The 19,447-nt window shown below is 39.4% G+C and overlaps 1 protein-coding gene and 1 long non-coding RNA gene across 2 annotated transcripts in view; one reads left to right on the top strand and one right to left on the bottom strand.

Annotated features, from left to right (window-relative positions):
* Nucleotides 1–125: 125 nt before the first annotated feature.
* On the bottom strand, nt 126–19,419 carry LOC131708970 (uncharacterized). Its single transcript, XR_009311330.1, has 3 exons — nt 19,229–19,419; nt 2,089–2,129; nt 126–1,067 (listed from the first exon to the last, which is right to left on the bottom strand). It is a non-coding gene; the product is annotated as an uncharacterized LOC131708970 (long non-coding RNA).
* LOC117433631 (beta-1,4-galactosyltransferase 3-like) overlaps nt 5,055–19,447 on the top strand; it is a 28,290-nt gene continuing 13,897 nt past the window's right edge. Inside the window, exon 1 of the mRNA XM_034909811.2 lies at nt 5,055–5,349. The gene's annotated coding sequence lies outside the window, so the exon portion shown is untranslated. The remainder of the gene's footprint in view (nt 5,350–19,447) is intronic.

Raw genomic sequence — 19,447 nt, 5'->3', positions numbered from 1 at the left:
GAAGTTATTGCGTCGTTAGGTCACAGTTCCCGGATTCCAACGGTGACGAAAGCTATCGTAAAAAAAGAGGTGTAGCATAGTAAAAGTTTACAATGTAATCTAGAATTTCATTAATCTTACATGTCATGTATTTCCCTTCGCTATGTAGCTTTTGATAACCAGTACGCTGCAAGTCAGATGTTCCAGGTAAGTCTCACACCAGATCATAAACACGTTTCAGCATGGGGAAACACTGCAAAATGACTGTGGTAATCTTTTTATTAGCAGTAATATCGAATATGACAAAGTTATTCAATGTTCTGGCCCTGTGGGCACAAAGTTAATAAACTAAATTTGGTTGAGATGGTTGGAATGGTTCAGTTTTGCTTGCCAGTCCACTTGCCCAAACTGCACACGATGACATCTCTTCTATACAATAAGAGACACGCAACATATTAACAATACCAGGTATCATATTCTAAAAACGAAATACATGTTTGTTATACATAGTTGATGGAAAAGAATGACGAGTACGATGTTGAAAGAACTCCTTTCAAGGTGTACAAGGAACCAAAAGAACAGCCTTTGAACTAAACAAGAATTTCATTTATATACACATGTGCGAAGTATCAAAACTGTACATTTTATAAAATAGCTCATCCACAGAGACCTCTGAAGCATTTTCCAGGGAAACAGGATAATTAGAAGTGCGGGAGACATAGGCTGAAGTAGGCATTCTGTAGGACATGGGGGCGGTCTCATGCAACAGACATCGTCTAGCCATGCCCTGGTCCTTCAGGTTACAAACCCAGGAGTCAAAGCAGCTGAGCTCCAGGTTGTAATCTCTTTGCTGGCCAGCGGGGGCGCTGTCTGTGGAAGGTGGGAGCTGGCAGGTGACAGGGTTAAAGAAGTTACGGTACAGGGACAGGGAATGTTCCTTCCCTTCGGATATCTCCGAAAACGGGGTCCCCAGCTCCTCTCCCTTTCCCACCTCTCTGTCCGGGAAGATGTTTCGCCAAAGGGATTGGAAGAATTCGTCAAGCTCTGGATATAAGCGCCACAGCTGGAACTGTGGGTACTGCGTCATTCTGAGGATACAAGAGGGAAACTTCCACTCCACTGACAAATAAGCCTGCGGGGTTTCTACAGAACCAGATGCAGAAACGTACAGAGGAGCGGTTATGCTCATTTCAAGTGTAGCTAATCACATGATAACCTTAGACACATTACCCACCATGCACGCCCATTCACTAGATAGGGCTGAAATGTGCAGTTTAGAAAGAAACACACAAGGCTGGCTCAAACGATCAAGCAACACTCTGAAAATGAGAACGTGACACTGGATCTGAGTTCTGTGGGGCGTTTATTCCAATCTGAGGGGGTGGCAAATAGCAAAGGCTTGCCTTCCAATAGTGTCACTGTTGGTATGTTGAAATATTTAGCATCACTCACCACCAACGCAGTCCTGCGTTTAGATTGCATTTCTTAATAGGGCGTTTTCTGTCAGTCTCTATTCTTGTTTCTGGATTAGATCATTAAGTGCCATGCTTAAAATAATAGCTATTCCAGGTAAAATACCAACCAGTGATTCTGAGTTTCTGAAGCAAATGTGGATTAAAAAAATGACCAATGTAATTTCCGTCTGTGGTTTCTATAGAGATGTTCTATTTAGTCACTTAGTTGCCACAGAGGGTTTGAAAATTACAATGGCTGCAGGCTTATCTGATTCTACCACAAAACCATTTGATAACTCCAACTTTTTAACTAAGAAAAAAGCTTAATAAGAGTTGATACTCTTTCTAAGTCTAGGTATGATCAATACTGCGCTTGACACACAAAGCTTCAGTTATACGTTATATAGGATTATCGGATTAATTCTTAATGGCACTGGGGTATCAATTTGTTTTTTTCTTAAATAAAGGCATTTTTCTAATTTATTTTTTTTTACTTTTTTATCTTGAATAATTACCCTTTCGTAAGGTATTTAAATGACCTCAGTTAAAATACATGGCCATTGGTTAATTCAAGATTCATTACAGTGTAAATGCCATTTTCACATTTTCCCGGAAAAATGCCTTTGATAAATTAAACCTTTGCAATGAAACTTACCTGGTTTCCTTGAACTTTTTCAACGACTTTTAGTTGAAGATCTGTGAAAAAAAGGGTTGTTTTTGTTTGGTTTTACAGGAGTGTTCTACAAATAAAGCAGTTTACGAGATGAAATCTATTAAAAAATAAACTTGAGAATGTTTGTAATTGATTTCAAGGTTAGAACCCTTGGTGATGTCATAAGGCAGTATGGAGTAGCTCAGGACAGTATGGTGATGTCATTGCTATTTTATACCGCATGCATTAATTATGTAGAGTAATACCTTTAGTCAAATAGTCAGGAGAACTATATGGAATAATTAAAACTAACGTCAGTAAAAAAAATAAAGAAGTCCTTTGATACGGTTGTCATTTTTAGTACATTATGCACGAGACACACCTCATAAGCACATGAGTATTCGAAGCAGACTTTAACCCCCTAAACTAAACTTGCCTTGTACCAAATACAGGTTATTTATCTATCTTTTGAAGACCACATTGCATCCAGAGGCTTTTATTTAAAGGTGTGAGTTAATGGCTTTTCTCTGCATCCCTATCTGTTTCCCTTGGGGGTTGTATTATCTTGCGTTATTCTGCTTTTCTGCTAATCCTCAAGTTCTTTTTTTTTTTGTACAGTGCTTACAAGTTTCTCATCGTATGATAGAACACAGAATGTTTTATTCCCCTACCCCATTTCAGTCTTGTTTGTGCGACTGTGGTTACAAGTCAAGGTCCTTTGGCTGAACGTCCAGGCTTTGTCCATCCTGTTTCATCCTGTTTCTTTCTAGTGAAACCAGCTAACATCACCCCTTTATTCAGGACTGATTTAACAGAGCCGCTACAAAACCTGTTTTAAATTTGATTTCATATTCTTTCATGCTTTCCAACAGCTACCACACGTGTTTCTTTCCAAACTGCACATAAAAGACCAAATGAAAGTTCAAAACAGGTAAGATTTTGTTATCAATTTAAGCTTTCAGACCCCTTACCATGGAACATTTGCACAGTAACATTACAGTTTTCCCATTATGGTTATACTATGCATTTACCATTGTTTATCATGGGTGGCATGTTTTTTTAATATGCTTTACCATACCTCTCTGTGCTTTACAATGCTTCCCTTTGCTTTACCAGACCTCTCTGTGCTTTACAATGCTTCCCTATGCTTTACCAGACCTCTCTGTGCTTTACAATGCTTCCCTATGCTTTACCAGACCTCTCTGTGCTTTACAATGCTTCCCTATGCTTTCACAGACCTCTCTGTGCTTTACAATGCTTCCCTATGCTTTACCAGACCTCTCTGTGCTTTACAATGCTTCCCTATGCTTTACCAGACCTCTCTGTGCTTTACAATGCTTCCCTATGCTTTACCAGACCTCTCTGTGCTTTACAATGCTTCCCTATGCTTTACCAGACCTCTCTATGCTTTACAATGCTTGCCTATGCTTTACCAGACCTCTCTGTGCTTTACAATGCTTCCCTATGCTTTACCAGACCTCTCTATGCTTTACAATGCTTGCCTATGCTTTACCAGACCTCTCTGTGCTTTACAATGCTTCCCTATGCTTTACCATGGTTTCATTATTTCATTATGCTTTACTACACTTTGCTATGCTTTTACAATTGGACACTTTTATAAGGGAACAGTCCAAATATAGGTTTACATTGCAGAGGTCTGTGCTTTAAAAGTGGTCTGACAAGTTTTACATACTTAGCCAGTCCCTGATTTCCAAAAGGCTGAGAATAAGTATTAAAATAAGCCAGCCTTGTAACAAACAAGAGTGCAGGGTTGACAGCAGGATACGCCCGGCTATGTCCTGCTAATACAGGTTCATTAGGTAATAAAATCGATTATTACAGAGAGTTCACACACACGCTTTAGAACACACACACACACACACACGGGTGATTTATCAAGTGTGACGTGTCAAGGATTAATGTATTACTGTGTCTTTACACTCATTCACAGAGTCCCACACACGCCCAGTCAAATGCAAACAATTCCATCAGTCTTGCCTGTTTTCCACGTTTACTAGCAGCTCTCAAATGTGCCATTTTAAAATACCTGTTACAACTGTAGGTTAAAGAAAGTTCTCTGTTTACATGCCTTGCTATCAGGAAACCGTTTCGACAGGAAAGAAGGCGCTGAAGAGGAGGGGGCAGTTTCACCCTTGGTGCAAAATGACCCATGAAGTGCCGCACTATCTTTAAGTTTTGTTAGTAAACAGGGTGTATTTAATTGCGCAACAACAGACATCGTGTTTTAAAATGAAACACATTTTTACACAGCACTGAAGACTTTCAGTACCACTTTTAACTGACTCTAGCATCATAATCTTGCTGATATGTATAAAGTAGGTCATCTAAGCTAGACACTGAACTCTTTGCAATGGCTGCTGAATGACTGTAGGTATGATATTTGTTCTTCTATTAATCCGCAAACAGTTATTTATTTATTTATTTATTTTTGCTGCAAAGGTTATTTTACTGACAAGAAAACTACTTGTTCACGATGCTGGTAATTTATATTACACAGCAACGACATTTCACTAAACTTGAATCACTACCCTAATTAATAGCCATTTAGTTTGAATGCCGTTTTCCCATATCCATCCACTAAAACATTAACTACCTTTTTTTTTTAATGTCTGTGTGCTAATTATTTTTTAATTTTTCAGAATTGTTTTGCACACAGGCAATCATAAAGCACACACACACTGTACACAGGCCCGTTATTTAGGCAATTTCAGAAGCAGAGACAATAGCTTCCTCCCTTTTTAAAATAAGGACTTCAATGTCGCTTTCTACTCAAAAAATACACCCTAGGTCTGACCAAGCCTAAACGTGTGTCGACTCGACCTCTTATAAGTTTAACCTCTGTTGACGTCACCGCTGTATATTTTCAAAGTAGGAGGGGAACTTTTTTGTGGTAACTAATAGCAACGACGGACATGTATGCAACCTTTTTTTTAAAATCCAGCCCTCCTACGCCCCGTTAAATGACACCAACTCAATCCCATGTGTTTATTTTACTGAACAGCGCTAATATAAAAGAGACAAAGACACTGAAGCCGGGGGAGCTTTCTCTGACAAAACTCGCCCACCTGACTTATTTGATCTTTGCATCACTTCCTGCTGCTCGAAATGTGCTTTACGTCAACTTCATCTGTAGTCTGAAAAAGAAAAACGTAAAAAAAAACAAAATTAAAAAAACGGGGAATATCACATGTACTGAAAAGGAAAGCTCCGTTCACTCAAGTTTTAAGATGGACGTTTAAAAAGGTAGGATAACTTTTTTTTTTTTTTAACGTCATGTAATTGTTTTCACTGTCTGACGTATATTCAAAGTATGTCTATACTTTAAAAATATATATATATATATATATATATATATATATATATATATATATATATATATATACACTCGAGTTCAAGTAACGCTACAGGCAGTATCACGTTGGAAAAAAAAAACAGATCTTACCGAATCTATTCACAAAGGGACGGAGTTTTATATAATGTGGTTTAGTATTATTATTCCTATTTTTGGGGGGTTGTTTGCCCAAGTAAAAACAGCCAGATCTATATATCAGACAGCTAGACCCCGATAATGTAACTCTTCGTGTGCTCTGTGTTTGTGAGAGTACAAAAATATGAGGTCAGTTCCGCACGCCGTTTTTATTAATGTGTACAACCCCGCTACTCGTCGTCTGAAATTTTTGTAATTAATAACGTTTTATTTTATTATATAGCCTTGGTGTGTGTGTTTAAATAATAAGTAACACTATTGATAAATTAAAGTTAAGTTCGATTCTTTGAATTTAGTCACGCGTACTGTTGTGCAATCGTCGCTCAACGCCCTGCCTTATCTTAGTTATACATCTCGAAAGTCCTTAAATTGTATTATAAACTCAATTTCTAGTGAATAAATAATGATATTCTACTTTTGTTTCCGCGTTCGCAGCCTTAAGTGGTCTTGGTTTGTTCTGTGGTCGTTTTTTGAGTTGTTGTGTAATACAGCACATTTGATAGCATGAGCAAATAATTAAAAAAAAAAAAAAAAGTAAAAACGCAGACATGTCAACAAAACAAGGTATTTTACTTTTTTTTTACATTATAATTTGCTTGTTAGTTAAAAGTTCACTTATTAAAAAATATTATTTTAGTAATACGTCATGATATGACTGCTTACACAGTTTATATATATATATATATATATATATATATATATATATATATATATATATATATAAAGTCTAAAATAGAAATAGCTTTAACGTTTCCGCTTTACCATGAGTTAAATAAACATACTGTACATATTAACTCAAGTATAAAGGCAGCAGTTGAAATTCAGTGTCGGGTCAGAATGTAGCAATTAATAATCCCGATCTCGATCCGGGTCTGTTTGAGTTCAACAGATCTACACACTCGTTGACAAAGTAAATGGGGTATGTTTCCAAACGTAACATATTGGTCATCGTCTACTAATTATTATTATATTAAAAGTTAAATATTACTACTTTATGAATGCCTTATAGTGTTTGGTGCTGTAACCGTTCAACATTGAGATATATATATATATATATATATATATATATATATATATATATATATATATATATATATATATATATATATATATATGTATATAGTCTTAACAAAACGATCTATTTCCTGTTAAGTCGACCAAGTCATTGCGCTGTTAGGTAGTTAAAGGTTTGTTTTGAAAATTAACAACCACATGCAAATAAAAAGTTCATAGCCTGCTGATAGAAACCACAAGAGGCTGCGTAACTGCATTACAAGGCTCAGTTATAATAATTATAATACATTTGCAGGTAGGTCGATGGCAGCCCTGTCATATTCTTTAAAAGCTGCATGATGGCCTTTTAGTTTTCCTCCCAAGGCCTGGCGAGACAGCAGCTCTGACACACACACAGACAGAGTGCTGACCGTAGCTTCTTGATCTAAGACTAGGTGTTGTCCTCCAGGGATGGAAGTAAGACCCATTGCATAGCTGTTCTGTAATCCTGCCATGGTCATCAACATTTTACAGAGACTAGGGAGTGAACTGTGCATCATCATCAACAACTGCTGCTGCAGAGTCACTTACAACAGAACCTTGTTACTTCTCATCCGAAGCACAAGGAGGTCAAGTGACTTGCTCAGGGTCACGCACAGGGAGTCCGTGGCAGAGGCGGGGTTTAAAAGGCATGTCGTATGCAGACAGGCTAAAAGAATTGAATCTGTTCGGTCTTGAACAAAGAAGACTACGCGGCGATCTGATTCAAGCATTCAAAATCCTAAAAGGTAGAGACAATGTCGACCCAGGGGACTTTTTTGACCTGAAAAAAGAAACAAGGACCAGGGGTCACAAATGGAGATTAGATAAAGGGGCATTCAGAACAGAAAATAGGAGGCACTTTTTTTACACAGAGAATTGTGAGGGTCTGGAACCAACTCCCCAGTAATGTTGTTGAAGCTGACACCCTGGGATCCTTCAAGAAGCTGCTTGATGAGATTCTGGGATCAATAAGCTACTAACAACCAAACGAGCAAGATGGGCTGAATGGCCTCCTCTCGTTTGTAAACTTTCTTATGTTCTTATGAACAGGAAACCTGGTATTCAGCCATTTTTCTCTAACCACTGGACCACCAAGCCTCCTATTTCCGTCTACAGCCTCAACAGTCATGACCATAAAAGGCCATTCTAGAGAAGGCACTGCTTGCTTTCCACCTGGTAGCTGTGTTCCTGGCTGTACCTGCAACGTGTTGACTTTTCTCTTCATTCAGAATAGTGTTCCAAACCAAACCTTGCAGTCGTGAGCGTTGCCGTCTTTTGTAGTTCCAAATGAGTCAAAAAAAAAAAACCCCACTGTAGCATTTCTAATACAGTATCCTTCTGCAGCAGACACAGTACTGCACATCACAGTTCAAGATACAGGGATCCTATTGTAATTGCTTCCTGAGGTCTCTTGATTGGGGAATGTCATTTTTAAACTGTTTTTGCAAAAGTAATTTAGGCAGTTTGATTGGGTCCCATTTTAGTTTTGATCATTTTACAGCAATAACTAGAAATGTCCAAGCGTTTGGTCAATGGCGTTTCTTGTATTGCAGGCAAGGGCTTATGAAGAACACGTTCTCATCGCTTGGTTTGCGACAGGGCAAAGTTCCTGCACATTCCTGTGTGTAATGTGGTCAGGGTTATATTTGCTCAGTGACTGCAAAGATAAGCTGAGGTGTGAAGCTAAGAGGAGCTCCGAAGCAGTATTTTTCTAGAGTCGCTTCTCCAGTGGTCATGAAGCCTGGTATTAACATTAGTATTAAGAAAGACAGAGTCTGAGGATCTGTGAGGATGTCTTTCTGTCCATCTGTACGTCTCATTTCTGCATTGATCTGGAGCACAGCTGATCAAAGTGTCATTAAACACTTCAAATTCTATGCAATTCTATATAACAGAACAAACAGGTTTTTTTTTTTTCGTTTTACCCCCAAGCAGTTTCTACCATAGAAACTGGGATGGCTGTATATCTCCAGCCCCCTGTAATTAAAAACAAATCCATTTCCCTTGCAAATTCAGTTAGCTCTTCACTGGGACCTGCACTGTACCAAGTAATTCATTCCCTACTGCATTGAAGGAGCTAAAGTGTTTGTCACAGTCAGCCATTGTCACTTCTTTTTTTAAAATCTGACAGTACTGTGAATTTCCCAGAACGGTTAGTGAATCAGGCTTGTGTTTTTGTAGGGGGATGTGGTTTGCAAACAGTGTTGCACCTGCAATACAGACAGACAGAGACAGGTGATAAGTGTTTTTAAATAAATTCCCCAATTGCATACAAGACTGTAGGATTCTGTTTAATCTCCAAATGTTTAAACTTTGCTATGTAAACTTTGTCATATTTGCTTCTATCCTATCAGAAGATCCTCGATTGCATTGAGTGCCTCATGTATTTGCATGTAAGGCTGTACAGTATGCGTACAGAATTTCATTGTGTATGGAAAAGACGGAGAAGAAATATTGAATATGGTATAAATATGCCAACACTAGACACTTCCTGCTATGTAAAAACTACGATGACTGGCCTGCATGTTTGACAAAGGTTAAATTCATAATGTTTCAACTAATAACACCCATTTGTGTTATCTATATACAGTGCTCCCTCGCTATAAGGCTCTCTGTTATAACACGCCTGGGATATAACACTCCTACAGCAGGTCCCCCAGTTCCCTATACTAGTGATTCATGCAGTATTTCTACAGTACATACAGCACCGGTGTTCAAACTGTAAAATTCTCAGTCTAACTTCCGTTTCTGTCTCTCCCTTTTGATAGTATCTGATCTGTAGAAAAGCTGTGCTGGCACTTTATAACACAGATATATATATATATATCATTCGTTTTTATAACTAAATAAATGTTAGGCCTATTACATGGTTATCTTTCCTAGTGTATTTACTTTTTTTGCTGTGAGAGGAGCTGCGGCTTTCTCTGGGAGAGAAGACACTTCAGCCGAAGTTTAAACTCAAAACCGTTTTCGCTGATTGACTGGGGGCCAAGAAAGTTTTGTACCCCAGCAGTATTTTTTTTATTTATTATTTATTTTTTTTGGTGCAGTGCAACTTGGATTTATGACCCTGTTTTGAAGCTCTCCGTCTGGTTTCAATCTGTATTCTTCAGTTGCAGTTCATTAATTCCTGAGTGAAATTTCAGTCTTTCTACAGATCATCTTTTTAATATCCTGTGTGTTGTTTTTTTTTTTACATCTGTCTTTTTATAGCCCCCCCCCCCCCCCCCCCTTACAAAATATGTTGCCCAGTTGGTTTTAAGGAAATGATCGCTGCTTAGCTGTCCCGGAACACTCCAAAATGCAGGGACTTAATACATTGAATACAAGTCTGGCCAAACATTTTGCATCAGCTAGAAGGCTAGGATTGAGACAATTGTATGTGTGTGTGTGTGTGCGTGCGTGCGTGTGTGCATGAATGAACAGGATTTACAAATCCCTAGTCTACAATATCTGTGAACCCTATCTGTTTGAATAATACACAGTCATGTAAGAATGTAAGAATTAGAAGCTAGATGTCAACACTTGCATAGTTTGAGGTTTTGAACGTATCACGTCATGGAGATACATGGACACACCTTTTGGGTGTGCTTGCTTGCATTTTTCAGCAGATCCAGTAGCCATCTATATGACACCAATAGCATCTACTTTACAGCTGTACACTATACAATTGCAAAGCTACCGTAATTGCACTTTGAGGATGATTATCACAGAGTAGGTCAATCAAACCAGACGTAATCTATTCTTTGATCTCAAAGCGAGAGATGAACGGGCTTGCTCTAGTCTAGGTGTATATCTCATGTGCAGCAGAGTACTGTATAGTAAAAAGCTTTACCGCTACTGCTGATGCTAAAAGTACCTTCAAACCCTTTCAAGGTCCGCTACACAGGGACTTTGCACAATTATAATAATGTGATATCTTGTAACAATTGTAAGTTTCCCTGGATAAGGGAGTCTGCTAAGAAATAAATAATAATAATAATAATAATAAGCAGTTTGACTCGCTATGAAATAAACCTACTGAACTCAGAAGTGTTGAGTGTTCCAGTCCCGGGTCAGAACAATTATGATGTCAGAGTAGAATGTTCGTTCCAAGAGGTTCCAAAAAGTTTTTGTTTCTGATAATTTTTTTAAATGAAACAAGGTGAAGATTGTGGTTTGTTTTTTGTTTTTTCAGATCGTTTTCAAGATGCTGGCCTGACAATTAACGAGACATTGATTTAGGAACTGAACAGTTGATGTGCAGGCGATTTTTAAAAAACAAAACGTGCAGTCGTGTCCCTTTTGAGATACAGACAGCGGTAACAGATCTGAAGATCTGATTGGGGAAACGCTGGCTTTCAAGACATCGGGGGACATAAGAAACATTCAGATAGTAACAGGCTGCTTGTGTCTCTCCTCCCCTGCACCATTTAAACATCCCCCAGTGCGTTCCCAGATTGGATTGAGAAGGGTTCAGCCCTGCTGCCTCTCTGCAGACAGCGGTGTGTTTGTGAATAGTTAATGGAGCGTGTGGAAGAGAAACAGGCACCCAGATGGAAAAAGTCTTGCTCAGGCTGGCTGGCGGGCTGCCTGTGCACAAAACCAACTGTCTGTATCTTTCTAAAGGGTCTGGGGTGTTTGATAAAAGAAGCACGGACTTTTCTAAAGAAAGTGTTCCGCTGACCCGTACAGCTGTGGCCAAAACTTGAGCAGCACCTAGAATTTTAGGATTGCGACCTCTTTTAAAAACATCATGTAATCAAAAGGATCTACAAAATGCTATCGAACAGTAATACAGTAGTACGTCATGTTAGGTTTCGAAATGTCACAGTTTCTTTGGTTAAGTATATGGGAGGAGGGGGGAGGGGGACTACAAAGGGATACTATGACCTTCGTTTTTCGCGATGGTAAGCACTGGAAAGAACATCTGTCCCAGCGAGCATGGACTCCTTATTTATCGTGTTTTATTAGGTTTGCTGTGGTGGTGTGAGCCTCTCGCCAGGTCGTCCTTGTAGAATCAATTGGCTCCTGATCAATTTGATTTGAAAGGAGGCTGTGTGGTCCAGTGGTTAAAGAAACGGGCTTGTAACCAGGAGGTCCCCGGTTCAAATCCCACCTCAACAACTGACTCATTGTGTGACCCTGAGCAAGTCACTTAACCTCCTTGTGCTCCGTCTTTCGGGTGAGAAGTAGTTGTAAGTGACTGCAGCTGATGCATAGTTCACACACCCTAGTCTCTGTAAGTCGCCTTGCGTCTGCTAAATAAACAAATAATAATAATAATTGATTTGGAGTCCTAGGCTAACCCTGAATAAGAATCACTCTGAAATGACTACTTAGGAGACAGTACAAAATGTGCTGTCGTTGGACTCGACCGACTCCAGAATTGTTCTACATTTAAACTCCTTTGGTCCCTTTTTTGTGAGTGTTTGAAGTTAACGGCGAACTTTGCCAGTATTTGAATGCAGAGAATGAGAATGAGAATGAGAATGAGAATCAGAATGAGAATGTTGGCACTCGGTGTTCTATAACCCCTCCCACACACACACACACACACACACACACACGCACGTCCAAATCAGTTTTCTATGGCAGCCAGCAGGAAAAGGCGTGACTCTCGCTGACAGCTACCAGATGCTTCCCACACCAGCACCAGAAAGATCATGACTGCAGGGTGAGCCGGGTGACCCAAGGCAGGGGAAATCCGTTCTCTCGCGTTGCTCCTGAGAGGCTGTGCTGAGTATTAATGGACTAGCCACAGGCCTCAAAGGCTTCTTGGACTACAGCTCTGGCCAAAAGTTTTGCATCACCTAGAATTTTAGGATTGAGACAAAACTGTACGGATCTAATTTAGATCTTTTATTTAATCAAAGAAACTACAAAATGATATCGCAAAAGTCAACCGGAAACCATAATAGTAGTATTTCATGTTAGATTTCAAATGACGCTTTTTTCAACTTGTCAGTATATGGGAAAACTACAAAGTGGCGGTATGTAATTCAATATGATAACGTCACATTATTCAGCAGGTTTCGTTCAACTAAGTGAAGCAAAATTAGTTTATTCTATAGGGTGATGCGAAGCTTTTGATCCACAGCTAAATTTCTTTATTTTAAAGGGTAGAGCGCTGAGGAAAAGGTTAATGGAGTGAGGCAGTCTTATGAGGTTCTCTTGGCTCCCCTGAGTCTAGTTCAGTAACAGGAACGCGGTGTTCCCTGGCGCTAAGGTAATCTGTAATAAAAATATGTTGCCCTCAGCAATCATTTTTCATGCTGGAGTTATTTACAAAAAAAAAAAAAGATTTTCTTTGCTCTCGTTTTCCACTGCAGTCTGAAAACGATTAAAAAAGGAGGAGAGGAGGCAGTTAACGACAGAAGGCCACATTTTCTGTAAAAAAAAAATCAAAACAAGCAATCGCGTTTCCAGGCTTGGGAGCAAACAAGCTGTCTGCTTCAAAAACACCATATTGTAAATGTAATTAGTTTCAGGGGAAAACAGGTTTTAAAACCGTAAAGACGATTTTTTTTAAAACATGCAGCTTCATGCTGTGTGTCCTATTTTATTAAACATTGAAAAAGCAAGTGCTATTGACAAACTGATATTTATTTATTTGGCAGACGCCCTTATCCAGGGCGACTTACAATTGTTACAAGATATCACATTATTTTGACATACAATTACCCTTTTATACAGTTGGGTTTTTTACTGGAGCAATCTAGGTAAAGTACCTTGCTCAAGGGTACAGTAGCAGTGTCCCCCCAACCTGGGATTGAACCCACGACCCACGACAATCCTTCCTGCTTTCTGCTTCTTCAAACTAACCTTTAAGATTGTTTCTCAGCCTCAACTCCATTTGCCATGCAACTAGACTCAGTCAAGCGAGAGATATGATTACAGTTAACATGCCTTCTTAAATAAGATTTTTTTTTTTTTTTTTTAAGCTTTTTGCCTGTAGCTTCAAGCCCAAGTTGATGTACAGTAGTGAGTAGAGGGTTACTGAAGCCAGTAGTTCAGTATCATGTCTCTGAAGGTATTGAAGGTAATTCTGGAGTTAGACAAGATGTGACTCTACACAGTAGGGATAGAACAAAGAAGAAAAAAAAGAAGCTTTCGCTGATAACTGCTTACTGTTAACAGGTTTTTTGACAATCAAAAGCTAATAGTTTAGTTTGATACTCAGCCAACAGAATCTTTTCTCAGATTTCACCTGGGCTGTGTAGGTCTGTCAACAGTGACGGTTGAGTCTTGTTCCCTGGTTACTGAGGACAATAGCGGTTTAAGTCCACGAATCCTGATTTGCAGTTGGTACTTTTGAAGACGATAATGTGGACTCTTTGTCAAGACTGTGATTGGGGCAAGCAGTAGCCCAAGTCTTAGTAATGCTTCCAGTCCTGCACAGTGTGTCTCTTTTATATAAAAAACAACAGCATCTACAGTGGACCACAATGTACAGGTATAGCCAAAAGTTGTGAAACCTGCTGAAAAATGTGACATTCACATATTGAATTACATACCGCTTTGTAGTTTTCCATATACTGACAAATTGAAAAAATGTGACATTTCGAAATCCAACATGTACTGTATTACTATTATGGCTTCCGGTAGACTTTTTTTGCGAGATCCTTTTGTAGTTTCTTTGATAACATGATGTGAAATAAAAGATCTACATTAGGTCCGTACAGTTTTGTCTCAATCCTGAAATTCTGGATGATGCAAAACTTTTGGTCAGAGCTGGAAGCCAAGAAGCCAGTCTTGGAAGCCTTTGAGGCCCGTGGCTAGTCCATTAATGCATGAGCCACCAAATAAATTTATGCAAAAGACACTGCTCTTCCTAAAGGGCATGTGGTTTGAACAGTCGTTTCAATGCGGTAGTCAGTGCAAGCCGTGCTGCTGCATCACACTGAAAGATGCATTTTTCTCTTGTTGAAAATCCTCACCACAGTTTCCTTTAACAGGTGAACAGATGTCTCCTGAACAAAACCTGCTGAACAATGTTACGTTAACGTATTGAATTGCATACCGCTTTGTAGCTTTCCATATCGAGAAAATTGACCAAATTGAAAAGTTTTGTTGTAACGTGGAAAAGAGAAATAACAGCAGATGTTATTTCTCGGCACCGTCTCCAAAGAACAACTGCTGGCAGCTGACAAGGGGGGGGGGGGGGGAAGAAAAAAAACGGACTGACCCAAGATAATAAACACAACAGCTGGTTAACATAAATGGTCATTTCTTGCTGGCAAGCCATTTTCAAGGCTACCTCATATAGTCACGTCCTTTGATCTCAATTGGGATACACACACACACACACACCACTTTCATTTCGGTGTATGTGTGTGCATTGAGAAACCAGAACTTTTCAGTTTCTTCATGTTTTAAGTATCTCCCTCAGATCCTGCAACAACATGGACAGACATTCTTAACCGTTTTACAACTCTCTTGTTCTAGTAAGAAGGAATAAATCCTTAACTATCTCTCCCCCTGTAATCTCACACCCTGTCTGTCTGGGGAAACGGGATAAGGTTACTTTGAATTTCAAAGGACCCTATGAAATTCAGGCTTTGGCTGGGTGGGGGTCACGTGAAAATACCAACACCCATTAACAGGTCGCTTTACCATTGGTAACGAACCAGAAACGGGAGGGGTATTTAACATCTTGTAGTCGTAATAACTTTGAATCTGTCTGTTCTGCGCTTGGGACATGATTCCCTGCATGTATTATAATAAACCTATTATTAATTTTAAAAAAGGACATTTGTGTATTTTCTTAAGCAACACCGGAACTCGCTTTTTAAATCAGGTTTGAATATCCTGGCTGTTTCTTAGAAGGGTTGCATTAATATGATGCCAATCCATCCTGCTGTCTCTCTGTGGGCTTGTGAGTCTGCTGGCTTGTGAGTCTGCTGGCTTGTGAGTCTGCTGGCTTGTGAGTCTGCTGGCTTGTGAGTCTGCTGGCTTCCAGAGCACAGGTTTCATTTCCTACATGTCTAACCTTTTAAGGTTACTGTAAATTATACTGCGTATTTTCAACAAATCAAAAATGGGAAGCCATCCCTACTGTTTTTACAATGCAATACCACATTGTGTACGAGACTGCGTGTGTGTGTGTGCGTCAATCTTTGTGTGTGGGGGGGGGGGGAAATTCATGATTCTTGATTTAAATAGCCTTCCACTGTACACATCCCACTGTCTACACAGCCAGGCTGACCTCTACAGTTACATGCCTTTGACATTTTAGAAGAGTTCTAAAAGTTAACACTTAACCTGTAAGCTATTAACATCCTTATAAAGTTCTCATTCCAACTAATGGCCCCCTCTCGTTTGTAAACTTTCTTATGTTCTATTTACAAATCACCTATGATTTCCCATTAAATGTACAGTATGTGTGTGTGTGTGTGTGTGTATATATATATATATATATATATATATATATATATATACAGTGTATATAATATATTAATTTATGACTGTCCTCATTTGAAGATTTTTTGGGCATTTTTTAACTGCTGTAGTACAGCGGTGAGTAATGGTATTTAAAACAGGATTTATTTATCCCCCTGTTTACATATCCTCCCTTACTCTGGCCCCACCAGGTGCAATACTTCTGCGATTTATCCTCTGTTATCGCACCATGTGTAGCTGTCTGTGCATTACAGTCCTCACAAGATCTGAGACTCCTAATACAGAACAAATTCACTTCTGAAAACACCCGTCGGATTTTTCTAAAGCTCACAGTACCTGAAAAATAAGGATGAAGTACTTTTGCAACGGTATCGCCTACACTTTCCATGACACCCTTGATTTGGGTCAGCAGTGACCCGTGGTCGTCCCCCCCCCCCCCCCCCCACGTGTATTTATTCCTCTGTAACCAAAAGGGAAGTCGACCTTGACTAGTTAAACTTTCACTTTTCATAACTGCCACTGTGTCAATCATTAACACTCCTGTCAATCATCAGCTCTCTCCGTTTAACCCTTTGACTGCCATCCGCGATCTCATTTTTAGTAGTTCTTTTAACCCATTAAAGTCCCAAATCGATTTTGTTTGAAAAAAAACACTACATTTAGACCTCACTTTAGCGTTCTAACACTTTCATTGATACTTTCTTAAGGAACAAAGCATTACTTCCTTGTTTAGCAGCCAGATAACCGCGTACTTTACACAGCTGAACACACCATCAGTTTTGTACTGCTAGTCTTTGCATTAACTCTTTTACCAACTGGAGCTTAATTCTGTACTTTTTCTCTCTGTTTTCTAATACTGATCATTGAGTAAAACAGGTCTTTTTGTTCACGCTGATCATGGCACCGATTTTGAAAGCGTCTTTGAGTACTGCACAAGTGAGCCATCAAAGGGATAAAAGACCCCACACACACACAACTCATTTTCCCCTGGGAACCGCAGCATTCCGAGATGGATTCCCATTTACGGATTAGAATGCATTATTAATCCATCCTGAAAGAAGGAATGTTGCGTCTTTTCTCCCTGGGGTGAAGATAGAAAAACTGGGACATTGGGGTTAGGCGATGCTAAGCAAAGTGACAGTACACACTTCCATTATTACAGAGATAATTGAGTAACACGCACACCCACATACACCAACGCATTTGTGTTTAAGGTCTAATGTGATTTGAAAGCGCTGGCAGGCGTGTGTGAAGCTTTAAACATGATTTATGTTGCTCAGCACGAGAACAGACATTGATGCTGCTGTTTTCAAGTGTTTTCTGTTTGTTGAATTTGTCTTTCGCCCAATCTAAAGCTGGGCCACTTTGTGGCTTGGAACTTGGTTTCAGGAGACTGTTTCAGGCCACTGCGTGGGACAGCAGGGGGAGCTTGGGGTTTGATATGGCAAAGTTGCCTCAAACTAGGTTCCTGAAAAAACTGGTTTTGTGTTCCTTCGGCTTAAGCCTGGATTCGGTTTCAAGATACTCAAACGAGGGTAACCAAATCTGTTTCAAAAGACACTTGTCTCTGGCGGTCGATTTATAGGGCTGTATTATTACCCCCCCTCCCCCCCTCCTCCAAACAATCTGGTCATTACTATTATTGTTATTATTAGTTTATTTAGCAGACGCCTTTATCCAAGGCGACTTACAGAGACTAGGGTGTGTGAACTATGCATCAACTGCAGAGTCACTTACAACTACGTCTCACCTGAAAGACGGAGCACAAGGAGGTTCAGTGACTTGCTCAGGGTCACACAATGAGTCAGTGGCTGAGGTAGGATTTGAACCGGGGACCTCCTGGTTATAAGCCCACTGGACCACACAGCCTCCATTACGCAAGGTTTGTGCCCAACCAACCCCCGTAAATAATGATTGTGATTTTTAACTTGATGCTACAGGCCTGTCACAGTGGCACCATTTAACTTGTAACTGGTTGTTAAGCAACGTGATCGGTGTATTTTTTTATTTTTTTGTTGAATGTTAAGGCCTAGCTGTGTTTTTAGATTCTGTTAAACTGCAGAAATGAGGAATAGGGAATTGATTTTAAAAAAAGAAATGAAATTTGAAAAACAGGAATTGACCCCAACCCTGAACAATTGTGTCCTGTTTTTGGAGCACAAGTTTTAAGCCCTCACCTCAGCTTTATTCGTTTATAGCATCGATGTTACAGTCATGTAACACAGCTGTAGGGAATCCAGTTTCATCTCAAGGGAAACAAATGAAAATCACAAAGCACGTGAACTATCCTAACTTGTAAAAACCGAACAGCTTCCAAATTCATCCCACAGTTCAGTTTTACATGCAATGAAATCATATCATTGGAGATATCCATGCACTGTTACAGCAAAACTAACTTTTTATTTAATTCTCAGTTTAAATAATGCATTTTAGTCTGAATACAGTTGATGCTGTGTTTAGCTATAAAACTTCCCAGTGATCTTTTCTTTCTTTCTTTCTATCTTTCATTAAGTAAACAAGAATCTTGCTGTGCTGTACCCGTGGGACATTTACAAAACACAGTTATATTTACATTGATTTTAAGCAGAGAAGACTGGCACATCATGCTGGATGAATGGGTTCTGGACTGTAGAGGGGATCACACCATTTCAATAGGGATTTGGTTGAGACCCAAAAAATCATTCTACAGAATGAACAGTTTATAAAAGGGGGCTGGATCAGGCCCTTACTGTACTTTACATATGTATATATATATATTTTAGTAAGAAAGGAGTTTGTCTCCTGGAAGCAGAACAGCAGAAAATGTATCGGAGGAACCGGATTTTCACTTTCTTCGACTGTGTTGCCACGTTTGTTGGGGAAGCCGAACACTGTAGCAGCAGACGTTTTGGTCACCCCCGGAAACAAAGTAGAAGATTTGCACAGATAATAAAGAAACAAGAGAAGCTGAAGCTCCTTTATATCTGGTAGTTAAAGGTTCTCTTATTGATTGTGTTGCACAACACCCTGCTGTGTGTTTTTTTTTTTTTTTTTACAGTATCGGCATGATTTCACCTTTTGTTTTCTGAATGACAGCAATCTATTTTTAAACACGACAAAACATGCAGATGCTGTTATTCACTCAACATGAGTCGTAAATCAGCTTGGTAAAACGACTCTGCTTTTACTAGTAAGTCATTCTCTTTACTGTACCATGACATCAACACGTCCTTTGCTTACCTCGTCTGTATTTTGAGTTCACAGCCATAGCAGGGGTGACGTATGCTCCTGTTCTAGCTGGCTATAGCAAGAACATTTAGCGGTTAAACCTGAGTTTTTTTTAAGCCACTAAATTTGTTCAGTCCGGTGACTTTCAGCCAGTTGTTTCAGTGTCTACTGCAGGGGTGTCCAATCACAGCCCTGGCGCGCAATTCCACTCCAGTTTGTTTAACAGGTGCA

The sequence above is a fragment of the Acipenser ruthenus genome, chromosome 41 (genome assembly GCF_902713425.1).
Source record: "Acipenser ruthenus chromosome 41, fAciRut3.2 maternal haplotype, whole genome shotgun sequence".
Taxonomy (NCBI): Eukaryota; Metazoa; Chordata; class Actinopteri; order Acipenseriformes; family Acipenseridae; genus Acipenser; species Acipenser ruthenus.
The sequence above is the reverse complement of the archived record's forward strand: the minus strand, read 5'-3'. Positions and strand labels throughout refer to the sequence as shown.